This window comes from Balaenoptera musculus, chromosome 10 (assembly GCF_009873245.2).
Source record: "Balaenoptera musculus isolate JJ_BM4_2016_0621 chromosome 10, mBalMus1.pri.v3, whole genome shotgun sequence".
Lineage (NCBI taxonomy): Eukaryota > Metazoa > Chordata > Mammalia > Artiodactyla > Balaenopteridae > Balaenoptera > Balaenoptera musculus.
Window position 1 is genome coordinate 56,474,446 of NC_045794.1, and position 21,465 is coordinate 56,495,910.

Consider the following 21,465-nt stretch of genomic DNA (forward strand, 5'->3'; position numbering starts at 1 on the left):
CTCCTGGAAGCTGTTTTTTGTTTTTTGGGGGAGTGGGGGGTAGGGGAATAGCAGGTGTATAGATCTTTTAATGCATTTTCCAGTAGAAATTATTCTATAAATGGTGGTATCCCAGGTTAATCTCTAAGGGTTGTCTTAACCCATAGAACAGAAGTGTGCTGGTGATGCAGTGATGGTAGTCTTACTGACTATTGTGTGTAAGATGGTTTCTGAGGAAACGGATTCTGAGCTGCAGCTCAAGCATCAGTCCAGTAGCTAGAGGTGATTTCAGAGGATGGTAGATGCTACTAAACTCTGGGGCCACCTGGAGCTGGGCACATTGCTGCCTCAATGCAACCAGGATTCTATCAACAAGGAAGGAAAGAGAGGTTAGGTAGGAAACCAGCATTGCCTGCCATGGGGATGTCTGGTGTGTGTGGGTTGGCAGTTAGGTTTGGAATTTTAGTTCGACCGTTTCCTGTCTTTCTGGCCTTGGGGAGCTTGCTGAACCTCTTTGAAAGTCTTTCTACGTTTATCAGCTGGAGATGATATTGGTGGGGATTAAATGACAGTAAATACCTGGAACACAGAAGCTTAATATATGTCAACTTTTCCCCCTCCCACTGCAAACTTTCTTATCAATACTTGGTTGATACCACCTCACATCTTTAAGGAATGTCAATATTTGCCCAAGTTTGTGGTCAGCTCTAGCCACATCGTTAAAACTACTGCCAATGTAGAACCTCCTAGAATTGATGGAACAAACTCACAACTTTGGGAACCAGTGAACTATCAAAAAGCCTGGTGCGTTGCAAGCAACCACTGAACAAGGACAATGAAACTGGTCCTGGTGGCTCTGGTGTCTTTAAGGTCATCATGGCATGGAGAGCTAAGGGAAGATTGGCGCAGCTGGAGGCTGTGACATCGTCTCTCCATGACTGACACCTACCATCCTCCACACACTGCTGAGTTGATGTTGAAAGAGATGAACTGAAACAGGGTGGGACTGACACCACGAGCTCACTCATCCTTCTCTATCTTTTCAGGATTTCTTTGATCCAAATTAAGTCCAACAGACATCATCTTGGAGAAGCAGGGACCTTGGAGGAGTTCATGGAAGGCCACCAGCTGTAAGTTTTTGCTTGTAGACATCTGTGATGCTTCCCTCAGGAAGTCTGTGTATAGGAGAGAACGACAGAAGAGCAGTTATGTGATTACAAGACTAGATTATGTGAGTAGATTGGGGATCTGGAGACGTCTGGCTCTGAAAGGCCACAAACCAACCTGGACTCCCCAGAGGCTGTTTTTCTCTTGTTGGAGAGTTTCTTTCTTTAATTAAAAAAAGGGTTTTTTTGGCCCAACCAGGGCTGGAACCCAGGCCCTCAGCAGGGAAAGTGCAGAGTCCTAACCACTGGACCACCAGGGACTTCCCTCTGCCATTTACTTTTGGAAGGAACAGTGGCATGGGCTCAATATTGCTCCATCTCAGGTGTCTTTGAGACAGGAGGGCTTAGTCTGAGTCCTGGTCATTTAGGGTCATATTGATGGGATGGGGTTGATACTGCGGGAGGGGCTCTGCAGATCTGTGTTTGCATTACTCTATGACCTTGGGCAAGTTGTTGAACTTCTTGCTCTTCTTGCCCTCATCTGGAGACAAGAGGGTTGGACTAGGTGGTCCGTAAGGTCCCCATCAAGATTGGAAGCAGGGACTTGCCACTGCATCACTTTGGGGTCATCAGACATGTATCACTCAGCTGCAAATGCAGGGAAGTGTGGGGTAAATGGAGTGGAGACTGTGCTTAGAAAAACATCGTTGTTTTTGCTTCAGTTTAAATTCTGGGACACTAAGTTAAAACGGCAAAGAGCTTGACCCAGTCTCCTTTTGTGTAATCCCCTCCAAGACAGTTAGGGGGGCCAGCATGACAAATGAAAAGAAGATGTATAGGGTTTGGAGTCAGAAAAATTTGAGTTTGCATATCAGCTGTACCATTCAGTGGACAGAAGGTTAACAAATTCTCTGAGACTTAGTTCACTTACCTGCAAAATTGGAATAGTAACACCTACAGCATGGGATTGTCCCAAAGTCAATACAATAATGTGTTTAAAGTATTTGGCACACAGAAGATGCTTGAAAAGGGTTAATATTATCATCCTCTTATTATTAATGTTATTATTAGCTGTTGGGTTGTGTTTATTCTGAGGAGTTCTAATAGATGCCCAAGTGAGCTGAGCCCTGAGCCAGCTCTGGGGCTGTTTCTCTCAATTCCTGGGCCCTATCTGGCTTCCTGGTTTGGTGTTGGGAAGACCTAAAACTGACCGGGCCAACTCTACATCCTTTTGGTTCACTATCTACTCTCCCAACTCCTCCTCCCACCATGATGATTAAAACATAAATTAATCCTACAGTCTCTCAAGCAGATATTTGCTTCCTTACAGCAAAAAAAAAAAAAAAAAAAAAAAGTCCCTTTATCGCCCTTAAATGGTATTCTTTGAAATGTTGGCAAGATGCTATTGTTTGAATAGTCTTATGTCCTCCTTATGTACAATGTCTTATGCCTCCCTTCCTGGGGCAGAAAGCAGTATCACACCGGCTTCCCTCAGCTGGGGAATGAGCTGGCATTTTATAAGTCCTTTGATTAAAAGTTTTTGATGGTGGTCTACAAACCTGCAGAAAACGAGCCCTAAGGCAAACCAGTGGAAGTGGCTTGTTGTTCAGCGGCTATACCTTGGGACAGAGCTGGCTTGCTCCTTTGTCAGAAGAACAGCCCTGAAAAGAATGCCTTTCTCTAAAAATAGGACAGTTGGAGGCATAGCTGCACCAGCAGACAGTCTTCCCAGCAGCTTTGGGACAGGCCAGCTGATAAAGCTTTCTGCTCCGGGTGCCCCGGATTACTCACAGCTGTTTTCCAGACCAAAGGGCGCTGGGGATGCTGGCCTCACGCCACACGTCAGGTGCTCTTCATCACACACTGCCCGGGGGGCGGCCGTCGGCTTCATCAGCTATGGAACCTTGCCCGCCCTCTAGAGGGGATGAGGGAGGGTTGGCAACCTGAACAGTAGGCACATTCCAAAACCCAGCAACCTCTCTGTTTTACTTTATATGTACATATTTTCTTCAATCAAAAGTTGGGTTTCCCTTCCCTTAGAAGTTGGGAGATGGTATAACGCAGTGATTAAAGGGGTGCACTCCGGAGCCAAACTCCTGGATTTGAAGCCTGTGTTTTATTTGGTTTTCTAATTAATACACTGTATTTTTAAGAGCCGTTTTAGGTTCACGGAAAAATTGAGCAGAAAGTACAGAGAGTTCTTATCTACCCTGCCGCCCCCAACCTCCCCCATTATGGACATCCCACACCACAGAGTATATTTGTTACAATCAGTGAACCCACATTCACACATCATTCTCACCCGAAGTCCATAGTCCAGTTGGGGTTCACTCTTGGTGTTGTACATTCTTTGGGTTTGGACAATGTATAATGACATGTATCTCCTGCTGTAGTATCATGCAGAATAGTTTCACTGCCCTAAAAATCCTGTGAGTTCTGCCTATTCATTTCTCCTTGTCCCATAATAGGCAACCACTGATCTTTTTATTGTCTCCGTAGTTTTGCCTATGCTGTTAAGTTTCTTCCATGCCTTGTCATGGCTTGATAGCTCATTTCTCTTTAGCGCCGACTAATACTCTATTGTCTGGATATACCACAATTTACCCATTCACCTACTGAAGGACATCTTGGTTACTTCCAAGTTTTGGCAGTTATTTATAAATATCTGTGTGCAGGTTTTTCTGTGTATATAGGTTTGAGTAAACATCAGGGAACATGATTGCTGGACTACATGGGAAGAAAATGCTTAGTTTTGTCAAAAACTACCGAACTGTCTTCTAAAGTAGCAATAACATTTTGCATGCTCACTAGCAATGAATGAGAGTTCCTGTTTCTCCACATCCTTGCCAGCATTTGGTATTGTCAGTGTTGTGGATTTTTGAAGCCTTAGATGATCTGAGGCAAGTTACTAAACCTCTCTGCCTTGGTTTCCTAATTTGTGAAACCTGGAAAACAGTAGCACCTCCATTATTGGGTTTTCATGAGGATTAATTAAAGTAACCCATGTAAGGCATGTAGGACTGGGCTGGCCTATGTAAATTCTCAATAACCATTAACCGTGATGTTTGGATTAGGTTGGATTTCTGTTCTAAAAAGCACTTGAGATTCTTGGGCACAAAGTGATGTTTAGGTTAGGGGTGGATTCCACAAAGCTATTTTAATAATAAGAGTCAACCCCGTGCCATTCACCATGCTGAGGACTTCATATGCTATCTCATTTGAATACTACAGAGTAGATAGCAGCATTGCTCTCCATTTTCAGATGTGGAAATTACCACCTAGAGAGGTTGAATTAACTTAGCTAAGGTCACCCAGCTCAGAAGGAGAGTTGGGACTTGAACCTGAGTTTATGCAGTACCAAAGTCCAGCACTTAGCCCCTTGCGACACTGTCCCTAACCTGGCGTCCCTGCCAACTTGCACCTTTGGCTTGGAAATTTAGATTTACAGGGTTACAGTCTTCCCAAACCATTCTCTAGTTAAGCAAGAAGCCAGGCCCACATGTTAGAATTAATTGCACCCCAAACTTGACACATTAACATGATTATATTGAAGTCCAGGTCAACTGTTTTGTTCTACTGATGGCTCAGCCAATCTCTGGTCTTTGCAAATGCTGCTCCATGCTTCCACCACTCTTCATCTGGTTGGCTCCCACTCCACCCTCAGGTCTTGGCTTAGACATTACTTCCTGCAGTGAGACTTCTGGGTTAGGTGCACTCCTTTGCTCCCTTAGCACCGTCTCTTTTCCCCATGGTAGCTCTTATCACCCTGTATTATAATTTTATGTCTGCTGGCTCCATGAGTGCAGATACGTTATGGGTCTTGCTCACTGACGTATGCCCAGCCCACAGGACGGCACTTAACGTGGACTTAATGAGTATTAGTGGAATGAAAGACTGACTGAGCGTAAGGGGCTGGTGTTGGGCTGCAAAATGGGTTTGGTGTGTTCTTCTTGCAGGCCCAGTCTCTGGGGTTGTCAGCCCTGACACCCGACTGCAGAAATTCACAATGGTGTTTGTCTTAGGATCATCCAACTTCTGGGTCCCTTCGTCCTATTGCTTCAGCAAGGCATGCAGTAAGGAATGACATGGATAGGGGAGTTGTAGCACTTGAGTAGACTCTTGGGCAATGAAGTCCTTTTCCCCAACTCACTTACTCTGCAACAAGGCATGGGCCCCAGATGGGCTTAACACAGTCTCTGGTCTCTATGTTCTTCAGGGGTGTCCCACAATGACCTTCCCATGGTCTCACCTGGGGGTAAATCAGTTGGTACATGACGGTTTGGCCATATTGGTTGTTAAAATGTAAACTGATATTTCCATATCAGCTGGTAAAGAACCCTTTTCCAGAGGCTACTAAGTATTCTCTCCATTGCTCCAGTTTCCCTGGCCCCTCTCCTAGGACACCTCACCTCCCCACAATCCAGGAAACAAGGTGGTAACACCTGGTACAACAGGAAGCTCCCAAGACCCTGTTTCAGCTCCATGGCTGGCACCATATTGCTTCAGTCTGAGTCTTTACATAATTTGAGTATTACCCCTGGTATGGTCCATCTGTATTCTTGGGAAATGGCACAGGAAGGAGGGGAGAGAAGTGAGGGGGAGCAGGAGAGAACTCATGCGGTGTCTCTGCTCCCCTGGCGCTTGCACAGAGCTAAGAGGATGCAGGAATTTGGACATGCCAGATGGATGACAAGTTGTTTACATGTGGTCTCCAGCTACCCACTGCACAGACAGCTGCTCTACACCCTCCTTCACTAGCTCTCTGTAGAAGGTTTCTAGAACAATAGCCGCCATACACTGAGGTCTTTCTGTGTGCTCAGTACTCAACTAAATGGCTATTTACTTCTCCTGACAAGTCTGTGAGTATGAACAGTTATTATCTTCATTTTCCAGATAAGGAAACAGGTCTGAGAGGTTAAGTTGGCGCCCAGGTCACGGAGCTAGTAAGTGACCAAGTTGGGAGTCTGACTCCGGAGGCCCCGCAGAGACTGCATTGGTAGGGAGTATCTTAGTTCTAAGGTAGAGGCACAGAGGCTTCTGGTGAGGGGAAGGCACTTTTCAAGAAACAGTGCAGAAAAATGGAACAGATCCATGAGAAGCCTGCCACAGAGCCATGTCACTATGGTGGCCAGAGGAAAACTTCCCAAGAATCCTAGGTCCTGTGGATGGCTGCCCTGGGGCTCTCCATGGTCTGAGCCTCTGTGCTGACAGAAGTGAGTCAGCTACAGTCCCCAAAGTTCCCTCTGGGACACCTCCCCTGAGGGCAGTGCATTCAGACGACTGAAGCTGTGATCTGTCCTGAGGTTTCATGCTACGCTCAGTCTCCATAGCAACCCTGGTTCTCTGGGTAGTGCCCCAGGGCAGGCTGGAGTGTTACAGAACTCCTGGCTGGGAGCTTTAGGTCAGACTCCTGCTGGATGTCCAAGTAAATACCTGTTGCTTTGACTAAAAAATGTGAAAAATCACATCTAAGAACAGAAGATTCTTGAAGGAAAAAAATCTTAAAGAATATTCTTCAGGGAATTCCCTGGAAGTCCAGTGGTTAGGACTCGGCAATTTCACTGCAGGGGCCCGGGTTCCATCCCTTGTCGGGGAGCTAAGATCCTGCAAGCTCTGCAGCATGGCCAAAAAAAAAAAAATTCAAACCTTTTGGGACTTCCCTGGTGGCGCAGTGGTTAAGAATCTGCCTGCCAACGCAGGGGACACAGGTTTGATCCCTGGTCCAGGAAGATCCCACATGCTGCAGAGCAACTAAGCCCGTGCGCCACAATTACTGAGCCTGTGCTCTACAGCCTGCGAGCCACAACTACTGAGCCTGCGTGCTGCAACTACTGAAGCCTGCATGCCTAGAGCCCGTGCTCCGCAACAAGAGAAGCCACCGCAATGAGAAGCCCGCGCACCGCAACGAAGAGTAGCCCCTGCTCACCGCAACTAGAGAGAAATCCCGCATGCAGCAATGAAGACCCATCGCAGCCAAAAAATAAATAAATTAAATAAATAAATAAATGTTAAAAAAAAAGAATATTCTTCAATGAAGAATTTATATTATACCTTGCTCATAATTAAGGGAAAAAAAGATGAAAAGGAGAAAAAAAAATTGAAAGAAAGCATTTTTAAAATGCTGATATGGTTTTTATAATAGGCAATTTATTTTTCTTTCCAATTTTTCCACAATATGTAATGTGTTTACTTTTAAATGAAAAGCATAGGGCTTCCCTGGTGGCGCAGTGGTTGAGAATCTGCCTGCCAATGCAGGGGACACAGGTTCGAGCCCTGGTCTGGGAAGATCCCACATGCCACGGAGCAACTAGGCCCGTGAGCCACAACTACTGAGCCTGCGTGTCTGGAGCCTGTGCTCCGCAACAAGAGAGGCCGTGATAGTGAGAGGCCCGCGCACCGCGATGAAGAGTGGCCCCCACTTGCCACAACTAGAGAAAGCCCTCACACAGAAACGAAGACCCAGCACAGCCAAAAATAAATAAATAAATTAATTAATTAAAAAAAAAAAAAAAGAAGAAAAACATAGATATTTAAATTCCCTCTTAAGTTCTAGGATGGCTTATGTCTTTCTTTAGGAGTTAGAAGGGGATAGATGCCCAGGAGGAGACCAGCCAACCTCCTCCGCCCTTGGTGACTTTTAGTAAATCACCTGATTGCTTTGATCAATTTCTCCTTCGTAAAATGGGGAAAACAGTAGAATAGTAGGACTTCATAAGATTAGGATGAGCAGTGAATGGGTTAATCTGGGTAATTTTTATTAAGTCTGGCTCATGGTAAATGCTCCTGGTAAGTGTCAGTTATTCTGATCACTGGCTAACTAGCTCATGGTGTTAGTTATTCTCATAATCGTCAGTGTTATTATGACCACCAGAGGGCACTCCTGGCTCTGGGAGTCTGCCTGGGGATATGGTGTTTCATGGGACACCAGGATTCCAGTGTTGTGTGCCTGTCCTAGGTAGGTAGATGTGAGAAGAAAGCACACAGATGCCCCTTCCTCCCTTGTTGATCTCTAAGTTTCCGGCCATGTGCTGAGAAAGAAATCAGCTTTAGAGTTGGAAGGGCTGACTTTCTCTAGCAGTGGTGGAAACTGACCACGTAGTCACTCCCAGAAATGCACATGGCATTCAGATCTTTCCTCTGGAGTTCCCACAGACAAGGAGGGCAGACGTTTTCCCTTCAGTACCTGACAGGGACTTCCTGGGGATGGTGAGGATGGATGGTGAGAAGGTGAGCGGGCCTGACAGAGGAAAGTTGGGTGTGGTGGACAGAGGAGAGGCCCATATTCTCTGTTTTACTGGTCGCTGGCTCTGGGAGGCCACATGGAAAGAGGGTAGAATCCCGGATTAGTTAAATTCCTAGGCAATTTCATGCAGTAACGTGGCTTCATTCTCTGTGAGTTGGTGACTCCACGACCTCTCTCCAGCCCTGACCTCTCTTCTAAGCTCCAGACTTGTCTGTCTATCCAGTTGTCTATTTGATTGTCTTCTTGGATGGGGTTTAATATACATGAAATAAAACTGTTCCTCCTGACTATTATTATATTATACTATTATAATATATAATATATATTATAGTATAGTATATACTATACTATATATATAATATAGTATAGTATAGTATATTATACTACTATTATATCCTCCTCCTATTATTATAAGAAGAAGTACCAACTACTACTACAACAAAAACAAAACAAAGAGTGAGCCTGTATTCTCAAAATGTCATTCATCTGCTAAACAAGTACTCCTTGAGTGTCCACCCCGTGCCGGACAGTGGACTCATCTCTGGGGGGTGGGCGGGGGGCAGGTAGAGCAGTGAACACAACGGACGCGATCCCCCCATCACGGGGCTACATGAAGAGAAGCCGAGCGTCTATGACAAGGAAGCCGACTGTGCTGCTCTGCTGTGCCCTGGTGAAGAGCAAAACACACAGAAATATGAGGAGCGTTGCACTCGCTTCTGGGCACACATTTGAGTAGAGCCATTGGGAAATGATGACACATCCAGTAGAGAGAGATCAGGATGTGAAGGGACTCAAGATCATGAGATGCAAAGAGCCATTTGGGTCTTGGTTTGGCAAGATTTGGTCTCAAGAAAACACTGTGTGTGTGTGTGTGTGTGTGCGCACACGTGCGTGCACTGGGAGCTTATATAGATGCACCATAATGGCATACTTCAAATGTCTGAGGCTAGTCCTGAGTGTGGAGAAGGATGGACTACTTAGATATGGACCCAGAGGCAGACTGAGAACCAGTGGGATCTGGTTGCAGCTTTCCTTCCAGGGTGGAGAAGGCCATTTCCCGAGTGTGATGTTCCAGCGTACGGTGGCTCGCCTTGCGGAGGTGAATCATCTTTCACTTGAGGGATTCGGCTGGATGAATCTTGGCAGGGATATTGTAGGGAGAATTCTATCACACAATGGGGCACCGAACTAGGTGATGCCAAAATTTCCTTTCCACCCCAAGGTTCTGGGAACTGGCAGATCAATGGCATAGAGACCCAATATGAATGCATTTACTGTCACCAGCCTGGTGCCAGCGGGCTATCAGCAGCCTCTGAGGTCTGTTCCTTGGTGTCCTGCAGATGAAGAGACTCTCTATTCAATAATGTCCCATTGATTCAAAAAGAGAGGAGCAGCTAGATCTGAGGGACCCCAAGATATGATGAGGCAGAAGCCCCCAGCTCCACTCAGACTGGGGCATTAGGCTTCTTTTGCTGCAGCCTTGCCTTCTCTGTCCCCGTCCTGATCTACCTCCTTCACCTGGCTAACATCCCCAGGCGCCGGCTCACGCGGGACAGGAAGGAGCTTGTTCAGTCACCTCCTTGGTCTCAGATAACACACACACCTTTATTGCATTTTCCCTCCTGATAAGCCTCTTAGCTGCTGATTTCTTGGTTGTTCTCTTTGGTAAACAACCTACTTGGGGCTTCCCTGGTGGCACAGTGGTTAAGAATCCGCCTGCCAATGCAGCGGACACGGGTTCGAGCCCTGGTCTGGGAAGATCCCACATGCTGCGGAGCAACTAAGCCTGTGCACCACAACTACTGAGCCTGCGCCCTAGAGCCCATGAGCCACAACTACTGAGCCCGCATGCCACAACTACTGAAGCCTGCGCTCTAGAGCCCACAAGCCACAACTACTGAGCCCACGCACCACAACTACTGAAGCCCTCACATCTAGAGCCTGTGCTCTGCAACAAGAGAAGCCACCGCAATGAGAAGCTCAGGCACTGCAACAAAGAGTAGCCCCCGCTCGCCGCAACTAGAGAAAGCCCGCACGCAGCAACGAAGACCCAATGCAGCCAATAAATAAATAAAAAACAAAAAACAAAAAAACCAACCTATTTGGAAGAGATTTTAAATGTTAACAGAGATTTTAAGAAATAAGTGTGTGAGATGGGCTGTCCTTAGCCCCAGTCTGGTGGCGCCCCTGGGATTACCGAGGCTGTGTGGGCCTGCTGTTCAAAGTGTAAGGAGGGTCCAGGCCACCCACAGCCCTGGGGGTACCGGGCGGGCCTGGGAGGTTGTGTGGGACACCCTTTCCCCATTTTTGCCTTTTTCCCTTTCCTCCCATCCTACCCCATGCTTCCTTCTTTTATTTTCCTTTTTGTTACCTTAGACCCAGGGACCTTTGCCCCTAGCAAGCCTTGCTCCCATCCCCAGTCCCCTCCGTGTTTTGGAATACTGTCCTCTAAAGTTTCTCATGTTCAAGTTCTTCCCCAGGGCTGGGACTGGTGGGGCCGGCAATGCCATCCAGGCAGGGCATCCTGAAGCTTATAGGGGTGTCCTGTGTCCTGTGGCCAGGCCCTGGTGCCAGGGGACCTGCCTAGCCAGGGGATCGTGCTTGGGACAGGTGTTTTTTTTTTTTTTTTTTTTCTTATTTTTTGCGTGAGATTGGGCCTTTAGAAAAAACACACTGATTTGGAGTGACTCAAATAGTTTACAGAGACAGGGGCCCTGAAACCACAGCCCTGACTATGTCCCAGACCTCCTCCCTGAGAGGCAATTTCAAGTGCATCTGAGAACCCCCAGCAGGATTCAGCATCGCTATGACCCTCGGCTTCTGATGGCTGAACTGAGGTGTGATCAGGGGCTTTCCCAAGCTCGACATGTCAAACGCTGCCCACCTGGAGACAGGCGGCGGCTGGGCTGTTAGGGAATGCCCCCGCTTTCATCCCTCTCTGTGGCCTTTGCCTTTGCAAGTGGAGTTTGCTATATGCTGTTTTATCAAATGGGCTCAAGGCAGAAAAGTTAAGAAATTATGTACCTAGATCTTTGACTCAGCAAAAGAGTCATTTTTGTGCTTCGGGGAAGAAACCTTAAACATTCTCAAATCTTACTTTTGTTCTAAAGTCAAACCCATTTCTTTAAATAATAATAAAGATAGTTAACACTTATTGGGCCATAACTTTGCACCAGACCCTGAATTAATTGCTTTAAATAAACTATTTCATTTAATTGTTAAAACAACCCGATGAGGAAGATACTGGCATGAATGTCATTTTACAGTTAATGAAATTAAGGCTAAGGCACATTGAGTAACTTGCCCAGGTTGCACAGTTAGTAAGTGTCTGAGCCTGAATAGAATCCGGTACCCCAGCTCTTAATCACCATGCTATTTAATAATGTGATGATATAATAATGAGAGCAAACATTCATCAAGTGCTTACTATATGATAGGCAATGTACTATGAGTTTTGTATGTACTAACTCATTTAATACAATAATAGGTATTACTATTATCCCCATTTTATCTGTGAGGAAACCAAGTCACAACAAGGTTAGGTAACTTCACAGATAGTGGTGGATCTGGGATGTGAACCCATGTAATCTGAGTCCAAAAGCTCACATTCTTACTCTCTACGTTCTCTTCTTAACACAGGTTGATTAGGCCACATTTGAAGTTTAGTTTTATCGGTGGAACATACAGTAAAAACAAGAGCTCACTCTGTTTCCTGCGCCCTTGGTATAGTGTGGACCACAAAAGGCGAAATGACTTACTTAACCTTTACCACTGACCAACAGAAGTGCACCCTGTCTGCTGAACACCACATCAGAAAGGTGTGAGCTTGGTACCCAGCCAGCCTCATGTTGTGGATGCAGGGTGGCTGTGATGCCCACATGATCCACGTCTGCTCTTTTTGATTCCGGGAGGCCCTGAGGGATGGGATTGTGTGTATCCGCAGCTCTCAAGTTCTAGATGTCACCACCAACTCTGGATGGCTCTGGATCTTAGGAGCTGTGTTTATATCAGAATTGTACTACATGTTTGATGGGGTAACAACAGGGTGGGGTTTGCAAGGGGGTGGCATCGACCCCCTTGGCCTTGGGTAGTGGGTGAGGAAACTTCCAGAACCGCCCTGGTGGCTGACCCCCATAGAGGCTGATGGGACAGAGGGAGAGGGTCACTTCTAATCTGACGCTGGGCTTTCTATTCTTTGTTCTCAAACTCCTCAGGGCTCCTTCCGCAGACTCTCTGAGTATCCCTTAGAGAATATTCTGAGGAAAGCGACCCTGGACTTGGTGTTGGCTAAACACAAGCCAATGCCCTTCTGGGAAAGCACTACGAACAGGGGAGTGTTCTTCTCTCCTATATTTGGTGCTTCTGCGGACATCTGGTCTTTTATCAGTTTCCTTTATGGCTTTTAGAGGTTTTATTTCCCAGGCAGTGAGTGGGTTTGATCTACTTCCCCGCCGTCACTTGCCCCTACTCCAGCAGGCTTTACCAACTATGGCTTAGCTGTTTCTTCTTCTCCCACTTACTGACTTGCCCTTTTCCTTAGGAGAGTGAAGTCGGCTTTTAAAACTTACACATCCTCTCCCCTCCCTTCCCCGTGGAGCTGCCCCTGTTATTCAGTGCTCCGTGCCACTTGCTCTGGAGCTGACCTCAGAGGGACTGATGGGCCCTGAGGTCGATGGCTGGAAATAGCAGGAGGGCTCCAGGCTGCCTCTGCCCATAGACAGTGACAGCCCGCCTGCTGGGGATTGTGACGAGCAGCTGCAGCTACGCAAACCCCAGTGGAGAGGCTCGGGTCTCTCCAGTGGGAATGACACAGAAATGACATGCTGTTCTTGGGTCATCTGGGACGTGACAGCCCTACAAGGCCTGCTGCCAGCGGGGCCTGTCAAGCAAGGTTGGTTAGTGTCATGAGTCCCTGCATCTCGAATGATCTGCACTGTTGCTGAGCCCGGGAGAATACTGAGACTGTACAGTTCTCCCAGAGACACAGGTCAGAAAAGAGCTGAATGCAGGTTTAACATGTCTGATTGGCAGCATGGGGCTGCTGGAGTCTACAGCAATCCGTAGAAAGATGCTCTGAGATTATTGGCTTTGCATCTTCTTATTCTTTCCCTCTTTGCATAGTTTAGGGAACTCACAGTGGTTGAGGTCTCCATGGAGCTGGTGATGCTTTAGTAAAAGAATTACACACTCAACTTACCCACCAGGGCCAAATAGGCAACACAGCTGATTGAAGTGGGCCTAGCATAGGGCCATGGGGAGTGGTGGAGACTGTGGTAAATTGGAGAATCCCAGCCAAGCAAGAGCTATCAGAAAGTCAGACTCAGACTACCAACCACCACTTTCCCACCGCAGACCAAAGCTGTGTGTCTAACTTTGTCTCAGACTGCTAAGTAAAGGAACTTATTAGTAAACATTATACCACTTAATAAAAAAAAAAAAAAAAAAAAAAGACAAAAAACCAGATTCAATAAAATTACTTTGTTTCTACTGGTGCACTTTCTCTTCATGGAAACTGGTACTTCCAGGATGCCCCAGTATAAACCCTTGGGTAATGAACATGTCACAGTGACCTTACACAGAGTTTAGGCCCTAAAGTCAGCAAACAAGGAACACTGGTAGAGTGAAAATTACCATTGAAAATCTCTTAGGGAGGTTACACGTCAGGCACTTTATTAGTACTTTTTCAGGAAGTCCACATGCCTGGATGCTAAAAATTGTTGGCCGTCTTTCTGTTGAACAGCAGGTGAAATGGTTGGCTTGTGTTTAGGAGCCAAGTTGTTTGGGAAATTCTAGTGCTGTGCCTTTAAGCACCAGAATCTCAGCACATTGGAATTGGGGCTGATCGAGTGGGCTTTACATCTTGCATCTCGCACTGGCTCTGAGGGCTGTGTTCCCTGGGGAGAGGGTGGAAGTAAGGGGGGGTCTTTCCTTTATGTGTGTATACAGTGCTTCTCTTTCCTTTGCCAAGCTCACTTAGTTGAATTCATATGGGTCACACACATTCAATATGATTTCAGCATTCAGAAGGATACACATATACACCTCACATGTGCGCAGAGAAGAAGGAATTGGCGGTCTTGCACTGTATCCATACACTTGTTTCAGGCTTTGACTAGTGGCAAAGTACAATCCTAGACTGTAGATAAGAGTTTAAGCTTGCTTCAGTGAAGGCAGGGATCATGAACAGAACAGGCTTAATTGCAGGGAAAGTGTTTACAGAGAAATAGCCTCTGGGGTTAGGCTGTTCTTTAGGGAAACAATGTATTTGCCTCATAGTTTGTGTACAGACCTGATTTTGCATCCCTTCTCTGCCCATTATCAGCTCTGTGACATGAGTACACTATTTCACTTCCCTGGACCTCAGTTTCCTTATCTGTAAAACGAGCATAGTGACACCTCACAGTTTGTTAAGAGAACTAGATATGATAATGTACATACAGCATTTAAACTGTAGCATTTGGCGCATAATAGGTGTTCAATAAAAGCTGGCTTCCAAGGTTCCCCACTAGACTCTGAAGGCTGTCAGTGGGGCTGCTCGAGTGGTTATGGCAATTGACTGCTCAACTACATACAGAAATTTCTGTCCTCCCCTAGTTCATTGTTTTTTGGATGCAGAATAGGGTAGTAGAATCAGCAATGCGCCTTAGAGACCTGGGTTGAAATCCCAGATTGAAATTTTAACTGTTGTGAAACCCCTGGCAAGTTATTTAACTTCTCTATTTCTTTCTACACAGTGGGTAGTAATACCTTGTGAGTGTCGATCGAAATGATGTATGTGAAACACCAGGCGCACCCCAAGTACCCAACAGGTGTTAATTCTCCTCTCGCTCGCCCCACTCCCCTTTTTGTTTGTTTCTGCCACTTGGGTCCATTTTCTTAATATTCATCGTGAATGTCTCTTCCTTCCTCCCTGTGTATAGAATCTTCAGAAATGTTATTGGAACAAGCCTTTGAGAGGGACCTTAAATCACTTAGTCCAACCACTCATTTCAGAGCTGAACAAGATGAAGTCCCAAGGTCTGAGTAACTTGATTGAGTCCACACAGCTAAGGTTGTGGTCGCATTTGACTGAGATTTTCAGTTCTCCTAACTTTAGGTCCAGGTCTAATTTGGTTTATTCATTCATTCATTTTTTTCTTTATTTCAAGCATTCATTCAGCTAAGGTTTTTTTTTTCTTTTTTTTTTTTTGAGTCATTTCAGACACTGTTGTAAGCATGGGGATACACTGGTTGAATAAGACAGTGAATGGAGCTTACATCCCAGTGGGCAGGGCAGGGCTGCCTCCTAGGACAGGTCAGCATTCGCCCCGTTTCCGCTCTACCTACGAGACTGACCTCTCACAGCTAAACCTGAACCTTCTTCCTTGGTATATAGCCTCTGAACGGGGACCAGGAGGAGCAAACTTACGTTGAAGACAGGTGAATGTGTCATTCAGGAACTGGCCTGTGTTCTCACGTTCTTTCGTGATGAAAGTAATCAAACTCTACTTTTACTGGGAAAAAATATGACTGATCCTTTGTTCGAAGGTGTTTTCTAATCTTGAAAAGTGCTTTTCCCTTTGGAGTTTGTAGGGTTCCCCTGACCATGTGTGTGAATAACAAGCTTATCATTAGTGTCAAGGATGCTGCCCATTTTGGAAAGCTTTGTTTCTTGAGGAATAATGAGAAGGTTAGATTAGTTCTTTTCTGAAACCATCTGCAACTGTCTCAAGCATGGCAGCTGATTCCTAAGGACAGGGCCTGGGTAGCAGTAAACACCTGACATCTGCCATCTCTGAACACAGCCTGTCACAGGAGAGTAAAGACAGACTGTGGGAAAGTCCCAAAGGCCCAGGGCAGTCTCAGCCAGTGAGACAAGTGACCCTGGCCTCCTAGCATAGCATCTCCTCCTCTCTGATCCCAGGCCCTAAATATAGTTTGGTCTTGGACTCCACCACTCTGGATTCGATCCTGCCTCCTTCTGAGTGTTGAAGGGTTCCAGACTATCCCTGTGACACCATCACCTTTTCTTCTTTAGCAAGAGCACCTTAGGTGTCAAGCTTTACTCTTGCAGTTTAATCTCAGCCTGATCAAAGAGAAGGCCTATTTTTAGTGGGCTTTTGTGCAGAGGTGTGTAGGAAGAGTTTACACACTCCAGGCACCAAAGGGGAAAAATCACCAGTTGAAAGATAACAAGAGGGGGATGCATTTTGGAGAAAGCTTTATTCAGTGGGGAGGAGCATGAGTTTTATGAGGTTAAGGGTCGGCTTTCTTTTTTTCCATTCATACCACTCTATCTCTCAGTTCTCTCCGTTGCTATTTTGTTTCAAACCAGTGCCTCTGATTTACAAGAAATATGTACAACTTATTATATGTGATTGTTTAGTAGGGAGTATTGGGGGAAAATTGGCTCACTCTATGGAGAAAAATAAACCAGATCCCTACCTAACATTATAAAGATAATAGAAAAAAAGGGTGGGAGAATATTGTGACATGATGTGGAGAAAGATTTCAAAAAACTTTCAAAAACGTAAAACAAAAAAATGGATGAACTTGATTACATCAAAGTTAAGGATTTCATAACAAACGATACCACGGACGCTTTTAACAGACACACAAAAAACTGGAAAAGACTATTGCAATGTCCAAAATTAACAAGGGTCTGCTGTCATTCTGGAATATAAAAGGGACTCCCAAAAACAAACAAGAAAGATATAGAATCCCCGTTAGATAAAAGGGCAAAGAATTTGAAAAGGCAGTTTTCAGAAGAGGAGTCCCCAAAGAATGAACAAGTATATGAAGAGATACTTGATGTCATTAATAAATCAGATAACTGTCATGCAGTAACCAGTAATGTATAATTGGCAGGTAAATATCAGTTAAACAGCTAGTAGGTGCCACTTTACACTTGTTAGACTGGAAAAATTAGAAACCTAGGTGATGCCAGGCACGCGGCAGGGAAGGGGCAGTGGAGATACGATGTGCGGTTGGTGGGGGGCTGCCAATCGGTGCCGTTATTTTGGAGCGCCATCTGGCAATAGCGGTCAGGTTAAATATATTCCCACCCTATGACCCAGTGACTCTGCTCATGGGTTTACACCCCAAAGAAACTCCTACGGGGCCATAAAGGAACGCCTCTGAGGTGCTTACTGTGGAGGCGGGGTGGAGGCAACCTGGGGAGTGGATAAGTCAGCTCCCAGACGTCTTAGACCATGCCAGACTTAGTGCTTGAGACGTACACAGGGAACCTGGGAGGATCTTAAAACATGGTATGGAGTGAAAAATAAACCAACAAAGAAACAGATGAAGCCTACAGTATAAACATTTACAGAAGTTAAGAACACTTGCACACAAAACAGTAACACACCTTTTGTAAGATTGTATGCAAAAAAAGGGCTTTACGTTAAACAAATTAAAATGGTTGGGAGGGCGAACAAGATTGGGGATGAAAGGAAGCAAACAAACAGACCTTCAAACAAGCAAACCAGCTGAACTTCAGAGGGCATCTTGATATTTACCTAGACCTGCAGAAGAGAGTGACAGATGGGTGAGGAGGGTGAGAGGGACAGATGTCCCACCCACCCAGTTTTAGCTAAAACTGTAGTTGCTAATGTTTCATGAATGATTATGAATAAAAGTCCAACTGGTGACATCATCCAGAACTGCACTAGTCCTCTGATGTTATCCTCCTGGACGTGCTGGAGAATGCATGAGGTGGAGGAATCCGTGAGTTTGCTTGGCCCATGGGGAGGAGGTATACTGATCCTACCCATTTTAACTATTTTCTACTGAAAAATAAAGTACCAGATTATCCATCTAGAAGATACGGTTTATTTGTTTGGTCCTAAGTAAGACATATATAAAGGCCAAAGCTGGATCAGGTGTCTATCCATGGTCTAGCAGTTTATTGGCACAAACTCTTGCATAATATTTGGCAAAATCTATTGTCGTCACCCTTTGTATAAGCTACATTCTCAGAAAATTATAGTCATGCTAGCAATGGTGTTTAATTAATCTTACTGGTAAGAGCCATCCAAGGAATTCTCTAAGGGTGAAACTCAGGGTTTCCATCCAGTTTTTCTGGATTTGACATATCAGATCCTTTAGCATCGAGGGAGGCATGGTGATTAGTTCATAGCTTGTACACAGAATAAGAATTTCGCCAGTTGCTGGGTTCATCTGTTCTCTTCTAGTTCTGTTTCTTTCTCTGGCTTATCTCTCTTCATTAATCTCCTTGGTGGTTGTCTCATTTTCACCCTCCTGTTGGCCTAAGTCAGATTTCCCAATCTGATTATTTTTGGGCTCCGTAGTTGTTATGTCTGTCTGTCCTGTACATTGCAGGATGTTTAGCAACATCCCTGGCCTCTTTCCACTAGATGCCAGTAACGCTCACCAGTGTGACAACCCAGAATGTCTCTAGACATTGCCAAATGTTTCCTGGGTACAAAATTGCCTCAGGTTAATAACCATTAGCTAGACAAAGAACTTGGGACACATCAGCATTTCTGTACAAAAGGTATCTTAGAAATGTTCTTATCCGCTAACAGGAAACAAGATACAACATTCCTTTTTGCTGCTTCTGTTAGGTAAATATCTAAAACTGGAAGTTCAGAAAAGATGGTTGCAGGTAACCATCTGGCCGAATCTACTTGTGGTGAAAGGAAGAGTTGGGCCCATTTTCTGAACTAATTCAGAAACAAAACACAAAAACTGACTCTCCACACAGAGTTAACAGGGTACTTAGGGCAAATGTGTTTTTTGTGCCTCTGTTTTCCAGGGTAATTGCTTCCGTTTTCTTTTTGCCACATCTAGGGTTCTCTAAGATTTTCAATAAGAGGACAATCCTGGTATTCTTAAATTGGTTCCTTTGACTCAATAGCCACTGCCGTAAATACTGTCCTAAAAATTAGGGTTCACAGAGCTAAGAAACACAGAAAGCATGCGAGGGGACTTCCCTGGTGGCGCAGTGGTTAAGAATCCACCTGCCAATGCAGGGGACATGGGTTCAAACCCTGGTCCGGGAAGATCCCACATGCTGTGGAGCAACTAAGCCCATGCACCACAACTACTGAGCCTGTGCTCTAGAGCCCACGATCCACAACTACTGAGCCCACGAGCCACAACTACTGAGCCCGTGTGCCACAACTACTGAAGCCTGGGCGCCTAGAGCCTGTGCTCCGCAACAAGAGAAGCCACCGCAGTGAGAAGCCCACACACTGCAATGAAGAGTAGCCCCCACTCGCTGCAACTAGAGAAAGCCCGCGTGCAGCAACAAAGACACAACACAGCCAAAAATAAAGAAATAAATAAATTTATGAAAAAAAGTAAGAAAGCATGCGAAAGGATTGAGGATCTACCTGAGAGTATTCCATAAGCCAAAATGAGGAAAATCCTTGCTTATTCCTGTTGATACCACAGCACTTCAGAAAATGACTGATGTTAATCATATAGATGATGATTGTGAAGAGGAAAAGGAATTAGATTCTAATCTGGCTCCTGCTTAGGAATTTTCTACAGTTGTAGTTATTATTCCCCCTTAACTGATATACGACCAGGTTTAGGGAGATTAGATGCCCTAAGAGGGTCCTCCAACTGCAAACCAGAGGTGCTAAATCCTCTAGAATTATAGTGGAAAGAACAAAGGCAATTGATTTTTTTTCTAGTTCCATATTTTGATTGAGGAGATTGATACGTAAAATGGGTTAGGAGCAGAATTTATCACCATGATGATGAGGCCGGCTATTGTGGGGAATGAAGGTTTGAGAAAAACGCTGGAGAAAAGGAAGATGTGGTAGACATTGGGAAGCATATGAAACAAAACAAAAAAAGAAGCCCAAAGAGAAACGGCAAGCTTTCTGAATGAAAGAGCTCAGCATCCTGGAGAATAGGGGATCCCGATAAGCAAATGACTAAAGTGGAAAGGGAGAAGTCCTTCTTTCTGCAGTTCGTAGTGAATCCACGGGGGCATCAATTCCCATGCGGGCCAGTCACCCACACAGTGCTGCCTGGGGCTCCCCGCCTTTTCACATAAACTCCCTCGGCTCCCCACGGCGGCCAGTGAGGTGGGGCAGAGAAGAGCCCATTTCACAGATGAGAATATGAGAGACAGAGGAGGGGGCCTCGTTCAAGTTCACAAAGCCACTCAGAGGGAAGTCACACACCAGGTTTCTCATCCTCATTCCATCACACCACATGGCGGCCTGGGCTCAGCAGACTTTATGATAAGAAGGTCTCAGAACAATGATTGAGGATTGAATCAATTTCTCTGGAGAAGGAGGAAGCTAGAGGGGAAACACTAAATAAGAGGGGTGTATAGTTAAGTGAGTCTTTTCTTTAAACTAATGGTAAATTATATATTTCTCCATTCTATTGAAAATATGTTTTCCAAAGCTTAGCTGAACTGGGCTGCAATGGATGCCTGGAGCTGTGGAGGCGATGCCCCAAGAAATAGACGGTACCATTAAAGAGGGGAGAGAGTAGCCTTCTTTGTTCTGGAGGGGCAGTCATCCCTAAATCCTTGGATGACAGAGAAAAAGCTCCTGGGCTTTTATCTTTACTGACCTGTGGATCCTGGCATCAGGGCAGAGTCATCATCTCTGGAGAACAGAGGGAGAATGCAGTAAGTAGGGCTTGGCCTCGTTGCACCTCTGGCTTGTGGATTACGTTTAATGCAGAGCAGAGCAGAGCCTGTTCTTGGAATGGATAAGCCCAAATGACTAAGCCGCTGGACGTTGTGACCATTCATCCAGCGGGTAGAAGTTTCCAGAGCTCAGGAGAAGATGGGCTAGGCAGGCAATACAATCAGGCACAGGAGAAGAAATCATTTTGTTTTTGCAACTTCAGTCTGTGTTGGGTAAAAACTCATTTAAGAGTGAAGAGAGAATTTCTTCATCTGATCTGGGCAACTGCTGGCTTGAATTTATAGCTGAATTCAACCACCTGGGCTCATTGAATGAGCCATTATTCAGTTTTCAGTGCAAGGAGGAAATAGAAGCCACCTCAAATTTTGATGAAATATTGAGGAAATTAAATAATTCTTTGCACAAAGGTGCATAAGGGATGGAGGGAAGCAGAGATAAATGAACTCTCCTGGTCCTCCACAAAATGTATGATTCTATTTGTGTATAATATATCACTTTGGATTTAGGAACACAAATT

At 45.4% G+C, this 21,465-nt stretch overlaps 1 protein-coding gene across 2 annotated transcripts in view; it reads right to left on the reverse strand.

Annotated features, from left to right (window-relative positions):
* Positions 1 to 19,580: 19,580 nt before the first annotated feature.
* BEST3 (bestrophin 3) overlaps positions 19,581 to 21,465 on the reverse strand; it is a 48,070-nt gene continuing 46,185 nt past the window's right edge. Inside the window, exons 11-12 of one of the 2 annotated variants that reach the window (XR_005021438.1) lie at positions 20,869 to 21,091; positions 19,581 to 20,588 (exon numbers count right to left, since the gene is read on the reverse strand). The gene's annotated coding sequence lies outside the window, so the exon portion shown is untranslated. Of the gene's footprint in view, positions 21,092 to 21,465 lie in introns of both variants that reach the window. The other variant, XM_036865083.1, reaches the window with a different exon arrangement.